This window comes from Lissotriton helveticus, chromosome 5_1, assembly GCF_964261635.1.
Source record: "Lissotriton helveticus chromosome 5_1, aLisHel1.1, whole genome shotgun sequence".
NCBI classification, from domain to species: Eukaryota; Metazoa; Chordata; class Amphibia; order Caudata; family Salamandridae; genus Lissotriton; species Lissotriton helveticus.
Genome location: NC_136065.1, coordinates 419773288 through 419792816, shown reverse-complemented (window position 1 = coordinate 419792816; position 19529 = coordinate 419773288). Strand labels below are relative to the sequence as shown.

Here is a 19529-nt window from a genome sequence, read left to right as displayed (position 1 = left end):
AGCATTTTTTGGAAATGCAACATACATCTGATGAAATCCACTGGCGGGTTCTAGAAAAAATTAGAACAGCAGATAACAAAGGAGGATGTGCCATTCGCAAAAAACGTGAGGTTTTTTGGATTTTCGTTCTGGACACGCACAAAAGGGGATTGAATAATGAAACCCCCTGGGAGAATGCCATCTGCGCCGTGTAAAATAAATATCACAGTCATGAATGGACCTCGGGTTCCTGTACTCCAGCAAATAAGAACCTCTGAACGTGCATGAGACACGTCCTTGCTTGTACATCAGACATTGTCCGTTCACTTCACCCGTCACTGGTTCTTATGAATTAATTTTTCCTCCTTTATTAAATTAATTGTGGAAAACTTCCCTTCTTTTTAATCATTTATTTATTTGACATTTCCTTTTCATACTTCGAACACCACATAAGTTTCAATTTTCATTCTGCATCTATGTGCATGGACACCATCCGGAAACATTATGGCATTATTGATTATTTCCATGCAAACCCATCCAAGCTTGCATTTAATCAGGCATTCCCCTTCTTTTTCAAAGACGCATCTCTGTACGTGTAAGTTGTCTTCAGAGAGCTCAAACTTCCCCTTTAAGAAACCTTCAAGATGGCTATTACGTCAGCTTCAATCAAATAGCGTCCGGCCCTTTAAAAATGAGCACCTGTGAACTGGCAGGGTCATTCAACACTTCCAACGGCTGCGGGACGCCGGTTTATATCGCGAACACGGCTCCTGCGGGTTGATGAAACGGCTCATTTCTCACCGTCTCTAGGTAAGCGCGCGTTACTCCCAAGCCTGCTTTTCACCGCGCTTTGTACGTCCTTAAACATTTGATAGTAATGGGCATTCCTTTGGTTTCCCTTGCAGCGCGGCTGCATTCATTTGCGGTTGTGGGAGCCAACATATATCGAAATTGAAGCTCCGACGAGCCGACGCAATTTACCTTTCAGGCGGAGGACACGGCGCTACTGACATTGTTTTTAGGTAAACGCGCCGCATCTCTTAGTTGGAATCTTTCCGTAGCGCATACGTTTTCATGCAACATTGTTATGCAATTGCTGAAACTAAGCAATATTTTATCGGTTTGCTCTACAGCGCAGCTAGATATTTTCCAACGGCTGTGAGGAGCATACTGAGATGGTGATCGATACTCCCACATGTTGACATAATTGCTCGCCTTTACCTTTTGGTAAGCGAACACATGAAATATGCTTGTTTTATCCTATCATGCCCAACATGGAAAATAATTATATGCTTTTCCACGGTATCTTTTTTTAGCAGTGTGGCTATCGTTTCCATTGGTTGTGAGGAGCTTGCACATATCATAATCTGAGCCCCCACAGGTTGATGTCACAGTTGGCCCCTCATCTTATTGGGGTAAGCGCACATGCAGTGATGTGAATTTATCGTTGAGCTTGGCAATTGAGGAGAATATTTAAAATCTGAAGTCCTCTTAGCTATATGATCATTCGCTTTCACATGAAGCATATAAACACACGCCTGCTTTATAACAATTATTAAGGTATTGTCCCTTATCAGGTGCACTGGCTTCTATTATGTGAAGTGCATGACAAGATTAAAACGAACCCATAAGGTTAAGTAAAAACAAGCGCATTTTTGGAACTTAATTTTCTCTTTAAAGGTTGCCAGAGAAGAATTGATAACTCAATTAAACAAAGACATAAGAATAAGTATAGGCCCTTTATGACAAGCTATAACTTGATCTTCTAATTAATAGTTGGCAAGACCATCTTACCTATACAGAATAACGATGTTCCACCAGAAATTAAGGAAGAGCTTAATACAACTCTGTTTAAATCACATTGCCTTACCATAGGCTTTACATGTCTTCCAGCTTAAACAGTAAGCCAGGTGAAGTGTAAACTCCAAAGAAAATAAAAGTGTTGGTATATCCACAAGAGAAGATTAGAGAACACTCATCCTGTGTTTCTCCTAGGTAAGACTTCAATTGTAGCCTATAGATCCATGCATGTTATATCATCAAACTAACTAGGAATATTCCAATGGGTACAGTCATCACATGGGATTCTCCACAGGATTCCAATTTCCCTGAATCTCCTATACCGCCATTAGAACTAGTAATACTCTGATGGGTATAGTCATCTCATTAGAATTTCCATAGGAATCCGACTTCCCTGAATCTCCTATCCTTGAGTCCGTGGGTTCAAACGCATAGTCACTGCTTAATTGTAAAAATCTTTTTTGTGAATATCGTGTAGCTCTATGGTTCAGCTGCATTCTATAGGGAGTCCTTGTTATGTAAGCACAGTTTAATTATGTACAATAATTTGTGTGTAGGGAGTCATTTGATGTCCCTTGCATGTTTTTAATTTTTTCTGCATATGTTTTACAGATTGATTGTGGCTCCTGATGAAGGCGTTCTGTTAACGCCGAAACGCGCGTCGATGTGATACAATTTTCGCCACTGTTTTATTATGTATAAATTGGTGTAAATTTGTTGAATATAAGTTATTTGAGTATGACTGTTGATTTTTTAGAATTAATTAGTGCATTTGATTTTGCACTGAGTCTTTTTTAATATGAATATGTACATTTAAAAATAAACTCAACCTTGTACTTTTTAATTAGTTGTTGTACTTTTTAATTATTGGTTGTGCTTTACATACTGTTTCTTTTCCCTAGTTGTAATATCAATTGTTTAATTTGTCACACATTAAGACACATCATTGACATACAATTTAATTTTAGTCCCACCGAACTGTGTTGGAAAAAGCAAAGGGTGATTGGTAATATACTGGGAAAACTGTTCTATAAAAACAGCAAAATGAATAGGGGAAGTGAGCAACCTTGTCTTGTTACTCTGCTTTGAATTACCATCACCATGCTACTAATGTTAATAATTACTTGTGCCGAAGTGCCCTGATATAGCACAGCAATTGACCTCGTAAGCTGGGCAGTGAACCAAAGCTTGGCCAAACAAAAGCCTCCAGCTCACAGGGTAAAACACCATCCCTGCATCAAACAGAATTATAGCTGGCAGAATATTCTCTATGGTGGCATTAGCTATAGACAGGGCAACATGATTCATGCAGCAAAGGAGGGCCAAGTTATGTGGCAGGTTGAAGTAAATTAAGTGTCATGAATAGGCAAATTATGTGGAGTAACGCAGCACATTTGGCGATATAATTACATCACTCTTTTGTAATTTTTTAACTTGTTTGGAGTACCTTGGCATTTTTTTAACACCCAAATTTAACATTAAGCAGCAGAAAGGTGACCAGTCCACCTCTGCAGAGGGGCTGCTACTGTGAAGCCAGTTGTATTGCAGTGTTTTAGTAACTTTTGAACTGATTGTGCTAGAAACACGTTTTTGTTAAAATCAGCAGATTGTGCTGCAGATGATGGATTATGTGGCAAATGCAACAAATCCGTAATTATGGGAAAAATCACTGTGGCCGCACAATCATATAATTCCAGTGACCCTGGCTCCAGATTTTGCTAATTGATGGGTATAGACACCTAAGCTTCTTTACTTGAGAACCCAGTTTTTATCCTGTGCAAGCTTGTGTATGATTGAATTTAATCTGTTAGCAACAATTTGGGTTAAAACTATTATAGTCTGAATTAAGAAGTGTTATATGTCAATTTGAATCGGGTTCTGTTTCTGGCTTTTTTTTAAGTGTATTATGATGGATCATTCTGGCTTGTGATATAGAATTAATTAGTATTTTTTTTTAATAAAATAGTGCATAAGCTTTAAAAAAATTCTGCACCATAACCATCTTCCCCTTTAGATTTAGAACAAAGAAAGCTGTTTGATTGTCTCTGTCATTTCATCCATGGTTAGCGGAGAAACTAGAGAATCTGATATCTTGGGGCTCAGTGGGGGAAGATCAATTTTATCACAAAATTCTAATTTTAAAGAAGAAAACTGCTGTTAAATTCTACACACTTGCATAGCATAGTAGAAAAAATAGTAGTGCAAACTATACTCAGAATTTCTCTGCCAACTCTGGAAATGTTGTTGGGTTGGGGGTTTCTTAACCCAGTTATCTAACTACGGTGTTGTTTCTCCTTCGATTTACAGGCTAGAAAATGACTAACACGTTCACCCCCACACACACCTTATTATTAATGTTGTTATTATTCACAATCTCTTTACTCCTAGAAAATCCTCTAATGCATCCTTTGTTTCCTGCCAATTTTAAAATTCCACCTCAGAATTATTTTGATGTGCATCTTCTAGTGCTTTATCTGTGGCTGTTTATATAGTATAAAGCGCCACTCATGCCCTAACATTAGGTTATGTAGTAACCGTGATACAGACACCTCTCAACATAACTTTAAAGGCATCCCAAAACTATTGCAGCATTGCTGGCAGTTGCATTAACCGTAAAAAATAATTCCTGTCTCAAGTGGAAATGTACTAATCTCAGATATCAGTAGAGTTTTATCTATTGCACATCTGTTCGTAGGCAAAGCTGTTGAGAAGGTGAGTTTCACAATAGAGTCATCAGAAAAGGCTTCCACATGCTATTGTACTGTAGACTCCAAAAGTAAAAAGGGAGTCATGAAATAATCAGTCCTAGAATTGGACCTATATTGTTTCGAGAAAGAGAAGAATAATGGCAAAGGGGATTGGTAGAATCCAAACTAGGAGATGGTAAAAAATCAAAATCACCTCCTATTAACGTGGCAACAGGTAGATTACACACCACCCACTCCAACCTTTGTAGTGTTTCAATGGTGGCAAAAATAGGACAGGATACAATGCAATATTATATCTGGTTTGATGCACAATAAGTAGTATGATTAACCAAAAAAGCCCCTTTTGTCGATAATGAGAGTATGGCAAATGACGTCAAATTTACTCTGAGTCACGATCGGTACATCCCTAGGACCTGTGCAGATGAAGATAACTAGCTATCTTTAACCCAGGGATACTTGAGTTTTCTGTTTTCATGAAAAGAGTCCTCTGTAAAATCATGACATCATGATTAAACTATTGATGCCATAAGCATATAGACTGTAGCATCCCTTTTTATTATGGTATTTAAGCCATTGACATTATAGCTAACAATTGTAAATCTCACCATTTATTTATATACAATGCCCTACACATGCTACAGTAAACAGAATGGAACATGCATATTGCAGTGTTTGTAAAAATCAGTATAACCAATATTTCAGCTGAATTTCTCTTTTGTTATTCTTTGCAAACCCACCAAGTGATCTTGCAAATACCTCTCCATCACCACCACCCAACGTGCCCCATCTAAGAAACGTCTTGAATGCCCAAGCCTCGCCCTACCATATGATAGATTTTTGTGAGGCCAGCTTCTGTCAGCTAGGTGCACAAGTACAAATGTCTATGGTACATTAACTGCACCTCTGACACTACTGAGGCAAGGTTCTCCCCGCTGAGAGAAAAGATAAATGAAAAAAAAGTGGGGAGAGGGGGGAAGGATTAAAGAGATAAAAAAGCCAACTTGTTAATCAATAATGGTACAGAAAAGATGTGAAAGCAGTCAGACCAAAGTACTTTCAATTTTGATGGCTGCACAATCAGGGGTTAAACACCACAAGTGAAAAGGTTTTCAGCAAGTTGCTTAAATGCTCATCGATGTCTAAATGTTTTGAAAGAATTGTCAGGAAAATCTTTAATGAGAACTGCCCAGTGTTTATTGTTTTTAACTGAATCACCCTCTGCATGATTTTCTCTCACTCTGAAATCTTGAAAATATACAATCATACTCTGTGGATCGACTCCTTCTTTTGGCTAATTAAAGAATGCTCTATGAGCCTTAGCATAACGAACTCCTCACAACTCCCAGCCCCATCACCCTCCACCACACATCTCCTCCCCATCTCCCCCCCTCAAACACTATTCCACACTCTGCAAATAACACAGACTGCGCCCTCTCGGCACCTCACTTCAATTTAATTGCCCAGAGCCTACAAAGCATTGAACGTGACCTTTTTAACTTAACTACTGTACTGGCCCGACTCAGGAAAGATTTAATTCTCCTCAGCGCCAAATCCCTCCCCCACCAAAAACCCCCTCCCACCCTCCCTCAAAAATCCCTCACACCACACACAACAGGTGGAGATCGCTCACTCTCTGCTGTGGTACGCACAGACCTCATCGCACCCCTAACCATCTCTCCCCGTTTGACCTCGCCGACCTATGCTACTCCTACCTTCCTAATGTACCAACCACAAACCCTCCACTCCCCCACGCTTCATCCCAGTTATCATAGGTACTAGTAGAAGACCTTCCTCCTCAGCTTCCTCAGACCATCACCCCAACTCACAAACCCTCCACTCCCCTACGCCCCATCCCTGTCATTATAGGTACAAATAGAACCCCTTCCTCCCCAGCTTCCCCTAGACCACTACCTCAACTCACGTCGATCCCCTTGTGCGGATGTATGATGTTACAACGCACACTTTTACAATGCATACCTTTACAACGCATTTTTTACAACGCAACATCCATTACAACGCATTCCATTACAACGCATGCCATTACAACGAAATTCTAAAAACTACATTTACAACGCCTTCATTACAACGCATACTATCTTTACAACGCATACCATTACAACGCATTACATTACATTGCATGTTTGGTAAGTATTGGATAGTGTAGGGGTAAAATTTACTATTCTAACTCCAGGGGGTGCAACAGTAGGGTAAGTGTTGGATAGTGTAGGGGTAAAAATTACTATTCTAACTCCAGGGGGTGCAACAGTAGGGTAAGTGTTGGATGGTAATGTTATGCGTTGCAATGGTATGCGTTGTAATGACTGAGTTGTAATGACATGCGTTGTAGTGGTGTGCGTTGTAGTGTCATGCGTTGTAATGGTTGCGTTGTAAATGCATGCGTTATAATGGATGTTGCGTTGTAAAAGTTACGTTGTAATGGTAGTGCGTTGTAAAAATTGCGTTGTAAAGGTTGTTTCCCCCTTGGGCCCACCCTCCATATACAACCCCACCCCACTGAAGTGCTTGCTCGTCAACTGCCGATCCGCTGTTTTACGTGCCACCGAAATTTCAGAAACAATTCTGAGTGAATCCATTGATATCGCATTCCTCACAGAAACCTGGCTGAATGACCACTCAACGAGCATACTTGACCTACTCTCCCCTTCTGGATACTTTATTCTTAGAAAAGATGGACCAGACAGAGTGGGGGTGGTCTCGCCATTATCTTTAAAAATGATTTTCAGATATCCCTTGTCACTAACCCAGGCTACTCCTCCTGCGAATACCTGGAAGCTGAACTGTCAACTCAAAACTCCCTCCCAAGTCGCCTACACAACAGCTATTGTCCCCCGGGACCACCACAGCCCTTCATTGAGGACTTATCTGAGCTCCTGACGAAATCTGCATTATCCAACTCAAAAAATCTCTTTCTTGGGGATCTTAACCTCCATTGGAACGATTCCAATGACCCCACTATCTCCCTCCTCACTACTCTCCTTGAGATAAGTGAACTCAAACAACTTTGCTTATCCTCAACACACGCCAAATGTTCCATACTTTGCGTCATTTTGTCTAACGAAGATCTGACCACTGTGACCAATATCATCCCCATTGACTGGTCTGACCATCACCTTATACTGTTCACCTTCGATACCTCAGCAAGCCTCCCCGCCTCTAAAGTTAACAGACCTAAGAAAATGACATTCCCCACTCACAAATGCAACTGAGCTCACTGACTCTTCAATAATACTGTCACTGGTATACTTGACAAACTGGCCCCGCCTAAACTCAAAAACCAAAGAAACACCCCCTCAAACTCTTGGTTTAATACCGAGATTAATAATGAAAGACAGGCACTCAGACTAGCGGAAAGAACCTAGAGACACCAACCCTCACCCTACCATCTTGCACGTCTCAGACGTGCTAGATCCACGTCCAAAAAACACATCCTCAAACAAAAGGCATTCTTCTCTCCGCACTCAACTTGATTGTGCCAGAAACAGACCCAGGGAACTCTTCAATACCATTCGTAACCAAACTTCCCCAGCACCTCTTAATATTGCCTATTTCTTCTCGGAAAAAAATGCCAAAATTGATCAATCCTTCCTTTCCACACAACCACCCTCCAACTCGCTCCCTAATGATGCTTCTCACCCACCTACTTCTCTACCCCACCCAACCACTCCACTGGTCTCCCTGCTACTACTTCACTGGTTACCACCTCCCCTAACTCACAACTAAAGAACAATACATCCTTGCTCAATTTCCTCCCCGTCACTGAGCTAGAAGTCCTCAAAATAATTGGCAATCTTAAACCGTCCTCCCCCATCAACACCTCTCTCTCCATGGGCTGTGCCCCTTCTCCCTTCAACTTGGACAAATCTTACCCATAATTAAAAATCCTAATTCTGACCCAAATGACTTAAACAATCTCTGCCCTATCACCAACCTCCCCCTTCTCTCAAAGGTCCTTGAAAAATGTGTCCTACTACAACTTGAGAAATACATCGAAAACTTCAACCTACTTGACCCCCTTCAGTCTGGCTTTAGGAAAGGCTGCAGCACTGAAACGGCAATGCTCAAAGTCATAGATGACATCCATCAATCACTTGATAATGGCGAGACTTGCCTTCTTATCCTCTTTGATCCGTCTGCAGCGTTCGATACAGTCAATCATTCAGCCCTACTTAATGTTCTTAGGACCCGTTTTGGCCCTAATGGCACCACCTTCAAATGGTTCACCTCTTCCCTTCAACACTGAACTCAGCAAATCAAAATTCAAAATTGTCTCTCTAGACACACTCCAGTCTCTCTTGGAGTCCCCCAAGGATCTATTCTCTCTCCTTCCCACTTTAACCGCTTCATTGAACCCCTCACTCTCATTCTTAAGCAAGCAGGTATCAACTACCACCTATACGCCGATGACACCCAAATCTATTACAAGAGTAAAACTCATGCTTACATCTTACACCTGAACAACACCCTTTACAAGATCCAATCCTGGTTCCATTCAAATCATCTCAAACTAAACCCTAATAAAACTGAAATCATTATTTTCACCCCTAAAAAGAACCCTCTCCCCGTTCAATCATGGATTTCAGACCTTAACGCACTCAACTGCTCACTCACACTGTCAAATCCATCAAACCTCTTCGCATTACTATTGACAACACCCTCACCCTTAAATTTCACTTCAAAAACTCTGCCAAAGGAGCCCTATTCACTCTCCTTCACCTCAAGAAAATCAAACCATTCATACCCCCCGATGATTTTAAAAAATTGCAGTTCAATCACTTGTTCTTTCAAGTATTGATTTTGGCAATGCCATCCTCAATGGAATCCCCAAGGTCCACCTTGCTCCAATTAAAGCTGTGCTCAACCTTGCAGCCAGGTTCATCACCGACTGCAAACGCTTCAATCATATCTCCCCAGCTCTCAAATCTCTTAAATGGCTCCCTATCGAAGGGAGATCAGCTTACAAAACTGCCTGCTTTACTCCTAAAACCCTCCACCAAAAACACTCCGCAGTACCTCTCCAAGAAACTCCTGGTACCGCTGGTACCACTCGTCCTCTGAGAAGCACCAACGCCCTCCTCCTAATCCCACCTCTGCATAAAAAGAAAACCACACAATCTCGCTCCTTCTCTGGTGATGCCCCTACTATCTGGAATACCCTCCCAAAAAACCTGCGCTGTAACCCCTCCTACACCAGCTTCAAAAAAGACCTTAAAACCCACATCCTTAACTACTATTGGGGATCCTAACATGTGCCCGACTCCTGATCTCTTTTCTCCATACCATATTTGTTTCAATAATATATGTCCCTCTTCCTGTACTCCACTTTACCTATATTACTTGGTAATGTATTGCTCCAGCTCCTGTTTTATTCCTTCCTGACTTGCAATTATGTTGTTTTTTACTTTGATATTTCACACTGCTTTTACTGTTTTTATGCTTTTTATACCATGTTTGCCTTGTACTATCCTGATCATGTAAAGCGCTCTGATACCTCTGAGTCTAGCCAGCGCTATATAAAACTTAAAAAAATAAAAATAAAAAAATAAACCTGCACACTCAGGCTGCAATGGCAGGCCTGAGACATATGGGTACTTGTAGTACTACTAAAATAGGAACGTACAAGTAAATTAATTGTGCCAATTGAGTAAAAGCCAATGTAAACATGTTTAAAGGAGGGAACACAAATGCTTTAACACTGGTTAGCAGAGGTAGAGAGTACAGAGTCTAAGGTAAACACAATAAGTTCAGCAAAACAGGAGTGAAGGCAACATTTTTGGGGGAAGATCACCCTAAGGCTGACAGGTCCAACAGTGTGTATGTGTTTGTGTGTGTGTTGTGCATGCGTGTGTTTGTGTACATATATACACTACTGAAAAAAACAAAAAAGCGAATGTGATGTTATAATTACATGTAATAGTTTATTGAGCTAACTATAATTTATGCTCTCGCCATACACTGTTTATGAATATCTCACATATTACATTAGTCATGACATGATAAATTACATAATTGATGACATCACTGTTGGAATCTCGAATGACATCATTAATGACATCACTAACTACATAACTCAGTCATTCTGACAGTGTCCTCTAGGTTTTGTGAGCTTGAAGAATTTCAAAAGGACATATTATTTTAACACAAAACTATAAAGTCACTTTAATGTCTGTTTTTTTCAGTGAAATTCAAGTGTTTTTGCTTAACATGCACTAATATCTCATTGTCATATCTAAGAATAACGTGATATTCATTTTGTTGTTAAATTCTTTTTTTTAACATAAGGAAAGATGTCATTAGCATACCATACTACAATTATTGTCTGGTTTTTAAATCATATTCAGACAACTTTCCCTCCGCAATGCCCTTCAGCTGTGCATAGTGGGGGTGTTGCCCACAAGTCGTGACCTCAATCCAGAGCTGGAGGTCAACCCCGTACAGGCAGCATAACCGCGCAGGGTAGCCAACCCATTCCCCAAAGACCATGCATAACCTTTAATAAAAATACTTGTCCATATCACAGGGTCTGCAAACACCGTAGGGACCACAGATCTTGAGAAGCATGGATTTCCTAAGTTCACGACTATGAGCGTCACCTTGAAAGAATTGAGTCTACAGTATAGTCCTAAAGGCTGCAAAATATTGGTGTCATCTCAAAAGTGCTCAGGCTGCACCTGACAACTTGGCCGTTGAGTATTGGCATCATTTTTGGTGGGTCGAGTCTGTGGCTTTGTTGTAGTGGGTGCAGAATAGCAGTATCATTTTGGGTCTGTCAGGTCCTTGGCATCTAAATTTATCTGCAGACTAACAAAATATTTAGGATACATTTTGATTTAAAAACATGTATTTCCATAAGAGCATAGGGCCTGACACCAATTTTGTTTTTTACGGGGTCTATAATGCTGAACTTAACTTTCTTAGAGTGACAAGCCTGCAACCTCTCACAAGACCGTACCTTCCAACAAGCGCTGAACTTCTTTCTCTAGTCCAAGAGCTAGTTTAGATTTTAAGGGTCACTTTGAGCTTCTTACAGTTTGACAGCTCAGGTAATCACATGGAAAAATGCTAACCCCATAACTATCCTCTTTTATCGTGAAGTGGGATTTTAAGTTGCAATTCTGAAAATGCCACTTTTTAGAAATATGTAATATTCTTGCTCTAACCATTTGGTGCCAGCAGACTGTTCCTAGGTCACATAACTAGATGCAGTTGGCAGTTGGCCTTTGTGTATATTCTGCCCAGAAGGTTTCACAGGGTATCTTGTATTGATGAGGGAGGGAGTGGAGCAGTCACCTACCACACTTGCACTTCAAAGGCATTGGCCTAGCTCACACACAAATAACTTCACTCTATCCTATTGTGTCTCCAGACAGACTAGGACCAGGGCAGGAAGGCGGTAAATTCCAAACATGTCTCTAGAGGGAAACACTCCATATGTTTCTGGCTTGTTCTGCTGTTTGAGAAGGAAGACTGGGCCTTCTACCTTCATCCCAAGTTGAAGTGACTCCTAGAGTCAGCTGACTGACCTCCTGTTCTGAGCCACAGGGATACCACAATCTCCAGGGGGCCCTCTGCAACTGCCCCGCTTACCTGCTGCAAATGGATATTCCTGGACCTGCAACTGGAGCTGGCTGAGCCTTGCTGGCCTCTGCTGAGTTCATGATCCCCAAGAGGTGTCCCTCAGGTAATGAACCATTTGTGTGCCATGGGTTGAGCTACTCCTAAAAGAAGAGGAGAAATCCTGAAGTTTTGGACTCTTCGTCACCTCAAACGGGTCCCTTCATTCCAAGATTTTGCTTCCTATATTGACAGCCAATGCAAAGCTCTGTTGAACCCGGCTTTTTACCCCTATAGTGACTGCCAGCGACAATCAGCAACACAAGATATTCACTCCTTTAAATGAAAAACCTTTGATATCTGTATTTGGATGCAATTTCTACTAATGAGGCATGCAAATATTCTCTTGTGACCGAGAATGCTTAGCCTTGGGCTGAAACAGCTGGTAGCAATGTTTTTCCAGAGCAAAAAACATCTCCAAAGACATTTAGCTGTAGGCAGCTGGGTTACGCGATATTGTTCATTTCACTAAAGTCATGATACATGTTTAATAAGTAAATACTGTGTTTCAGTTGAGAGGCATCATTTGTTTTGACAAAATACACAGCTGCAATTCCTTCATCACTCAAGAGTACGCTTGAATTTGTTTGACTCTTTCATGGGTTGACAGCTTGCTCTTTTAACATTTCAATCAGCCATTAGCATTCCTCATTAAACATAATATTCATTTTGGTTCTCTTTATGACCTCAATTAGCTCACATATTAACCACAATCAGTTGTAAAATTGATCAAAACACATTTTGAAATATTTGTGAAAGACGTCTTGTTTTTTTGGGCCGGTTGCGTGTACTCATACCTTTCCTTGCACAATGTCTCATGCTCAATGTTGTGAAGCTCTTTGCATTTTCACACCCCGTAGAATTTGCATTATGATCTGAAGATTTCCAGATTTCCCACTTTCCATCATGTAAATTCTGCTGTTCAGAATAATGGTGTTTATATGATCTGACCACTTCATGTGTCGTGTTGCTATTTCTATTCCTACTCTGCCAGCCCATGTCCGCCATTGTAACAGTCTGATTAAATCAAAACAAAAAAGAAAATCATGTCCTCCATAATGTGGATTGACCTCAATCATGTCCCTGGGTAGCCGCTCCATTAGAGCTGAGGAGGGATGCCACCCCTGCCACCACCAGCAAATAAAATGATTGTAAAATGGGTTTTAAACCCATTTTATTGTTGTCTTATTTGAATCCCCTGGATCTGCCACCAGGACTCTGATGAGTCTTGGGGCGGGTCCAGTGGATGAGTGGTGGACACTCCCTTCACTGTGCATGAGGGTTTGGCCAGCCATCTCAGACCGGCCAAACCCTCATGTGAAGTGAAGCTCTCTCAATGGAGAGAGTAGGCACAGGCTCCCTGTCTGCCTGTGAGCACAAGCTGCCAGTGCTCAAACGAATCCCAATGCTTTTTCATCCAGCATCAGTATTGGCTGCAGTGCAGTCTGGGAGCTAGTGTCCAGAAGCAGCAAGAGCACGATGCAACGGGAGACTGTGGCAACGTTAAGGTAAGGTTTTTTTTGTCTCCCGAACCATCAACCCTCCCCACCTCCCTCCTCTCTCCTCCTGCCCGGCCCAGCCCTCCACGTTGGCAGGGGATGAGCCTTTACTATTATGTCCCTCATAAAGTGGATTACCCTAAATTAGATAAATCAAAGTTGTTGCATAGCACCTCTGAAGCACTTCTGACACCGAACTCTGATCCGCATTTTAAAGCTAAATGTCATAGTCGTGCAATTTACTTCTTCCAGTAAAATGTGTGAAGACTTGGTCTCATAGCAACCTGTTGGTCAGTGCTTTCCTAGCCAATCACACAAGCCTGAAATATGATGTCAGACCCGCCGCTTTATTTAGAGCAGGGCTTTGCTAAAGTTTTTTTCCATGCCCGATATTTCCTTAAGCAGCACAGAATGGCATCCATCCCAGCAAAACATGGCAGTCCTGTGCAGTAAGAAACAATTTTCCTGATACACTGCACAAAAAACTCCCAGTGCATCAGGGACATAGAGCTCCCATTTATGGGTTTTTCAATTTCAATGCAGCAAGTTGCCTTGCTGCATTGCTCTACGTCAAAGTAAAAAGGCAGGAATGCACCAATTTTATCCAATATGGTGCATTTCTGTCCTTTCCCTCAGCACTAGTGCCATTTAGCAGCCTCGTGCCAACTCAGGCACCCTTGCACCATGGTGACTGTGTTGCTAGCAGGATTGTTTTTGTGCAGCAAGATGTACCTTCCTGCACATAAACAATCCTAGGAGGCTTTTACCTCTTTCTATGTGTGCTGCACAATGCAGCACACAGGAAAGAGGAATAATTAGGAGAAAGTTATTTCTCCTTGTTGTGCCATTTCTGGGGAGGAATAAGGTTTTTTCGCGTCTCTAGATTTATATATGGTTTTTAAATCTGGGCAGCGTTAACATCCATGGGTGTTGCATAGGAACACCCACCGAAACGCCCATGGAACACCTCCCTAGCACAAAGTAAGGCAACACAGCAATTTGTAGTGCCTTGCCTTACTCCATATCGATGAGGCCATTCAAAGCCATGCAAAGTGGCTTTGCATGGCCTAATAGATATGATCCTGTATTTTGCATCACCTGAGCATCACAAAAAGTGACACTCCCACTGTGCAAAGGGCTCATAAGTATGCCCCAAAGTGATTACATTTCTGGAATTCGGTCTCTAAAGAATCTAACTATATTCACAAAGTTTTCTTTCTTTCCTGCACATTTTAAGCATATTTTCAATTATGAGTTAGTAAGTGAGAATCTTCTTGAACGGGGCAGTATAGCAAACAATGCACCATCTGGCAATCTCAGGCTGTACAGGAGGTCTAGAGCCCCATTCCACACTTTAAAAACTGACCAAATCCTCTCATGTTATGGGTACAGAGAGCAGATACAATAAGTGCCGCTAAATGGTGCATTAGTACAAATTTTAAAGCAGAGATTTTTCTCCATCCCCATATCAACTGATACATGAAAGGTTGCACATTCCCCAATAAAATGGCCATGCATACATTACATGAGAGTTTTAAGCACTCATATTCTAGACATATTCTAGACATCTGCTACACTCTACATCTGAAACTGTAAGACCGTGATAGATCAATGGCCTGTTATGTTATGTTATGGAATGCCAATTTGTTGAGTGCACATTCAACAGGAAGGGTGTTCTGGTGCTGATCAGTTGTGAGTGTAGCAAAACCTAAGGCCTTGTGGGACTACTCAAAAAGCCAGGGTTTCACCATCTTGCAGAATTCAAGAAGTGAGGAGGAGACTTTTATGTGTAGTCCAAGCTTTTGGAGTGATATAGGAGAAAGCTTGACTGCTGGATCTGTTGTTCCATAAGTGTGAATGTGTGCGAGTAGGAGTCCAGATGAGCAGAAGTGTCTGAAAGGTTTGTAATAGCAGATGTGATTGCTGAGGTATGCTGGGCCAGCAATATTTAGTGCCTTGAAAGTGAGGGTGAGGAGTTAAATCATACTCGTTTGTGTATGGGGAGCCAGTGGAGTGAGTGTGGTGTGAGTGAGGTGTGGGAGATTGAAAGTGATTCTGGCTGCAGAGTTCTGAATGGTCAGCAGCTTTGAGTTTTTGTCTATCCTGGCATAGAGGGTGTTCTCGTAGTCTAGCATGCTTGTGACAAGGGCATGCATGGTGATTCTTGAGTGCAAAATGGGAGCCATTTGAACATCTTCCTCAGTATCCTAAGGGTATGGAAGCATGAGGCTGTGACAGCGTTGTCTTGTGCGGTTATGTTGAGTCTGCTGTTGAAGATTATCCCAAGGTACTTGGCATGGGTAGTGAGAGTTGGGGTCAGTCCTAGCTCTGTTTCTCACCAGTCCCACAGTGAAGTGCCATTCTTTAAGTTCTCAATCTTGGTCTTGATGGTGTTCTGCTTTGGACAGTTTGCCTTCATCCAGTTTGAGATTTCAGTCATGCTGCCACTGCACATGATCCAGGTACTGGGTGTCTTATCAGAGGGGTAGAGAATGAGTTGCATGTCATCAGCATAGGAGAGGATAAGGATGTTGCAAGAGCGGATGATGCTGGCTAGAGGGATCATGAATGCATTGAAGAGAGTCTGGCTCAGGGAAGATACTTGCGGAACTCCACAGATGAGGTTGAGGGCGTCCGAGGTGTATGGTGCCAAGGTGGTCGACTGGTTCCTTCCAGTCATTATCGAGCACATCCATCAAAGTACATGTCCTTGCATTACAATGCTGTGTAGGTGTTGGATGAGGATGGGGTGGGAGACTGCGTCAAATGCTGCTGAGAGGTCCGGGAGAATGAGGACAGCTGTGTCTACTCTGCTGCAGTTCATCCTTAGCGGTGATGAGGGCAGTGTCTGTGCTGTGGTTGGGTTTGAAGCCAGACTGAGGGGTGTTGAGGAGATGGTGGTCATTAAGGTGTAAGAAATACAGAATGGGATTACCTGCTTCTGTGCTTACTTGGTTCACATCTATCCTCCAAAATAGATCTCTGAGATTCAAGGTTAATCAATCTCTATCCAACCTGGTCCCAGTCACTTTAGGAGTACCGCAGGGATCCTCCCTCTCACCCACACTCTTCAACCTTTTCATGGACCCACTCACAGAACTTATCAATCTCTCCAAGGTCCACTTTCACATGTACACAGCTGACACCCAACTCTACTTAAAGATTCACTCACTTGAGGACATAAAATCTCTCAACTCGACGCTACAAAAACTCAAACATGGCTGGCCAAAAAACATTTGAAACTAAACACCCTCAAAACTGAATTCCTCTTAAGCGTCCCCTTCCCCCCAAACCAATCTTAACAAAGTTTGGAGCACTCGTATCTTATACAGTATTCAATACAAAAATGTAAGAAAACCAAAGAACAATACGGTTGGCTTTTCATTCTTCTTTAATGTCACAAGATTTCCCACTCCCTTATGCCAACGCATTTCGTCTTAATAGGGTGTAACCCTACGACTTCCTCAGGGCTGGAAGTAATACACATTTTAATGTTGTAATGTAAAATACATAAACAGAGAAATGATTTTCATTGTACAGGCCCAATTGACCAAAACCCAGTGCAAAGGGGCTAAGCAATCCAAAATTTGTGATCAAACATAAGCAGAAGTTTTTTAAAGATCCACTACCAATGTGTAGTTAGTCTCAGCATATACTCAATATTCACACTTCAATAACACAAATATTCTAATAGAAACAGGTATATTGCATTAAACACTCCTAGTGCATTAGAAATTATCATACAGTAACATCCAGTTGCCCGTGTTGCCGTGTTGTGAGAGTGTATCAAATCAATGTGCTTGTTAGCAGGTACTAAACCCAAGGGAATTACAATCTTCCCCTCTATAAAATCTCAGGGGAATCATATAAATACCTTTTGGCTTGCTTCCAAATTATATCTGTAAGGATTCATGAAAATTCAAGCTTTGTTATCCAGGGAAATGAGGAATAGATTCATCAATAAATCCATTTTATTCCTAAACTGCAATATTCAAACGTAACCGTTTCTTACCTTAAAATAAGGTAATTCTCCAAACTTATTAATAGTTCAAATGTGTAACGTAGTATTCAAAATCCATGAATTAAAATATCAATATAGACCCTACAATAAATCATAACGCAATAAATTAAAGCCAACGGCTAAGAAATGGGTAGTCATTCTTCCAATACACACAAATAATCATGAATCGAAATCTGCATATTTCATGATTCTTACCTTAGTATAAGGTAGTGCTCCAAATTATGTATAAATCTCACACATAACAAAGTTCCCAATATCCAGAAATCCAATTTCAATATCTTCTCTACAATAAAATATAACTCATTGCCGGCATGCCACAAGCTCTCCAACTATACAAAAGAGTAAAAAAGGATACGAGCTCGCTCAGCCTTACCGTAATATTACTTCTTGTAGTTATCCTGGAATACGAGGATAAAACACTAACTCAGAGGAATTCTTCTGAGCATATAGTCAGGTCCCTGCAGTACGTGGGCACCTAAAATAAAAGATTTGGCAGTCATTATCGCCTGCTGAGGCCGTAAATAAAAGTATTTAGGTACGTTTCAGAACCTCCATAACCCTTATCTGAAAAACGCAGCAGCTGCACCCGGATACAGGTAAAGGCGCCAGTGCTTCCGGTTGATCACCCAAATAGCGTGTGGTTAGAAAGTAAAGAAGGACACTATAGAGTCCAACTATCAGCACCATCTTGAAGAAGTAAAATCAGTATTATAAACATACTCGACTCTATAGCATCCTTCTATATGCACATTTGGTGGTACGGATCATTTGGTGGTAGCGGATTTGAACATGCTCCTGTCTGCATTGTCATGGCTTATCCGTCATTTGCGCTTCAGTTGCTTGCAGTGACGGATCATCAGTCTGAGATCCTCCTTGTACCACCTGGCTTGGTGTCTAGGTCTTGTTGTTGCCGCACGTTCACTTTTTTGACACTCCGGTGGCACAATGTGCTGCAGCACATTTACAAGGCCACGTAAAGCCACTTTACGTGGCTTTTCATTGCCTTGTAAATAGGTGACCCTTTCATGCAGAACACTAGGTGAAAGTGGCTTTCCATGAGTATTCCTGTGGTTTTTCCCACACTACACCCATGGAATCTAAAGCATTCCCAGATTTAAGAGGAATCGTAAACCTGGGAATGCATCAGAATCTAACGCCACCCAAGCTGTGGCATTAGGGAGGTGCAATGAGGAGAAATATCCTTATTTTGCCTCATTCTTTCCTTTTTCTATGTGTGCTTGCTCACTGTGTCACTGGATTCAAGCTAGCCTGGCTGATGAAGGGTGACATCCCCTGAAACCGATCCCAGGATGCTTGTTTCCGGTCCATGGAGGACCTGGCCTGGCAGTTCGGTCTGGACTGTTCCCATGGGGCACAGGGTCAAGACTGATTTGCATATGGCTGGGTCCAAACTGGGTTGGCGTAGTGGGCAAAAGAACGATAGATTTAACCCAGATCTTTTGACTCAGGGAGAATGTTTGCATTGTCAGCATTCCGTCCATCATTTGTTTACAGTAACACTTTTCGCCCTAAGTGGGATGGATATGCCCAGATGTGGGTCCCTTGCTCACTGTGCCACTGGATTCAAGCTAGCCTGGCTAATGAAGGGTGACATACCTGAAACCGGTCCCAGGATGTTTTTTTGTGGTCCAGGGAGGACCTGGCCTAGCAGTCTGGACTGTTCCCATGGGGAATACGATCAAGACTGATTTGCATATGGCTGGGTCCAAACTGGGGTGGCGTAGTGGGCAAAAGAAAGATGGATTTAACCCAGACCTTTTCATTGGGGGAGAATGTTTGTATTGTCAGCATTCCATCCTGTTGTATAGCGTTTTAGGACCCTAGTGTAATTTTCCCAATTCCTGCCCTTAAATAGGTATAAAGTACCAT

The 19529-nt window shown here is 41.7% G+C and overlaps 1 long non-coding RNA gene across 1 annotated transcript; it reads left to right on the top strand.

Annotated features, from left to right (window-relative positions):
- Positions 1–559: 559 nt before the first annotated feature.
- On the top strand, positions 560–2615 carry LOC144753190 (uncharacterized). Its single transcript, XR_013594241.1, has 6 exons — positions 560–789; positions 885–1001; positions 1113–1206; positions 1296–1394; positions 1873–1974; positions 2392–2615. It is a non-coding gene; the product is annotated as an uncharacterized LOC144753190 (long non-coding RNA).
- The last annotated feature ends 16914 nt before the right edge of the window (positions 2616–19529 follow it).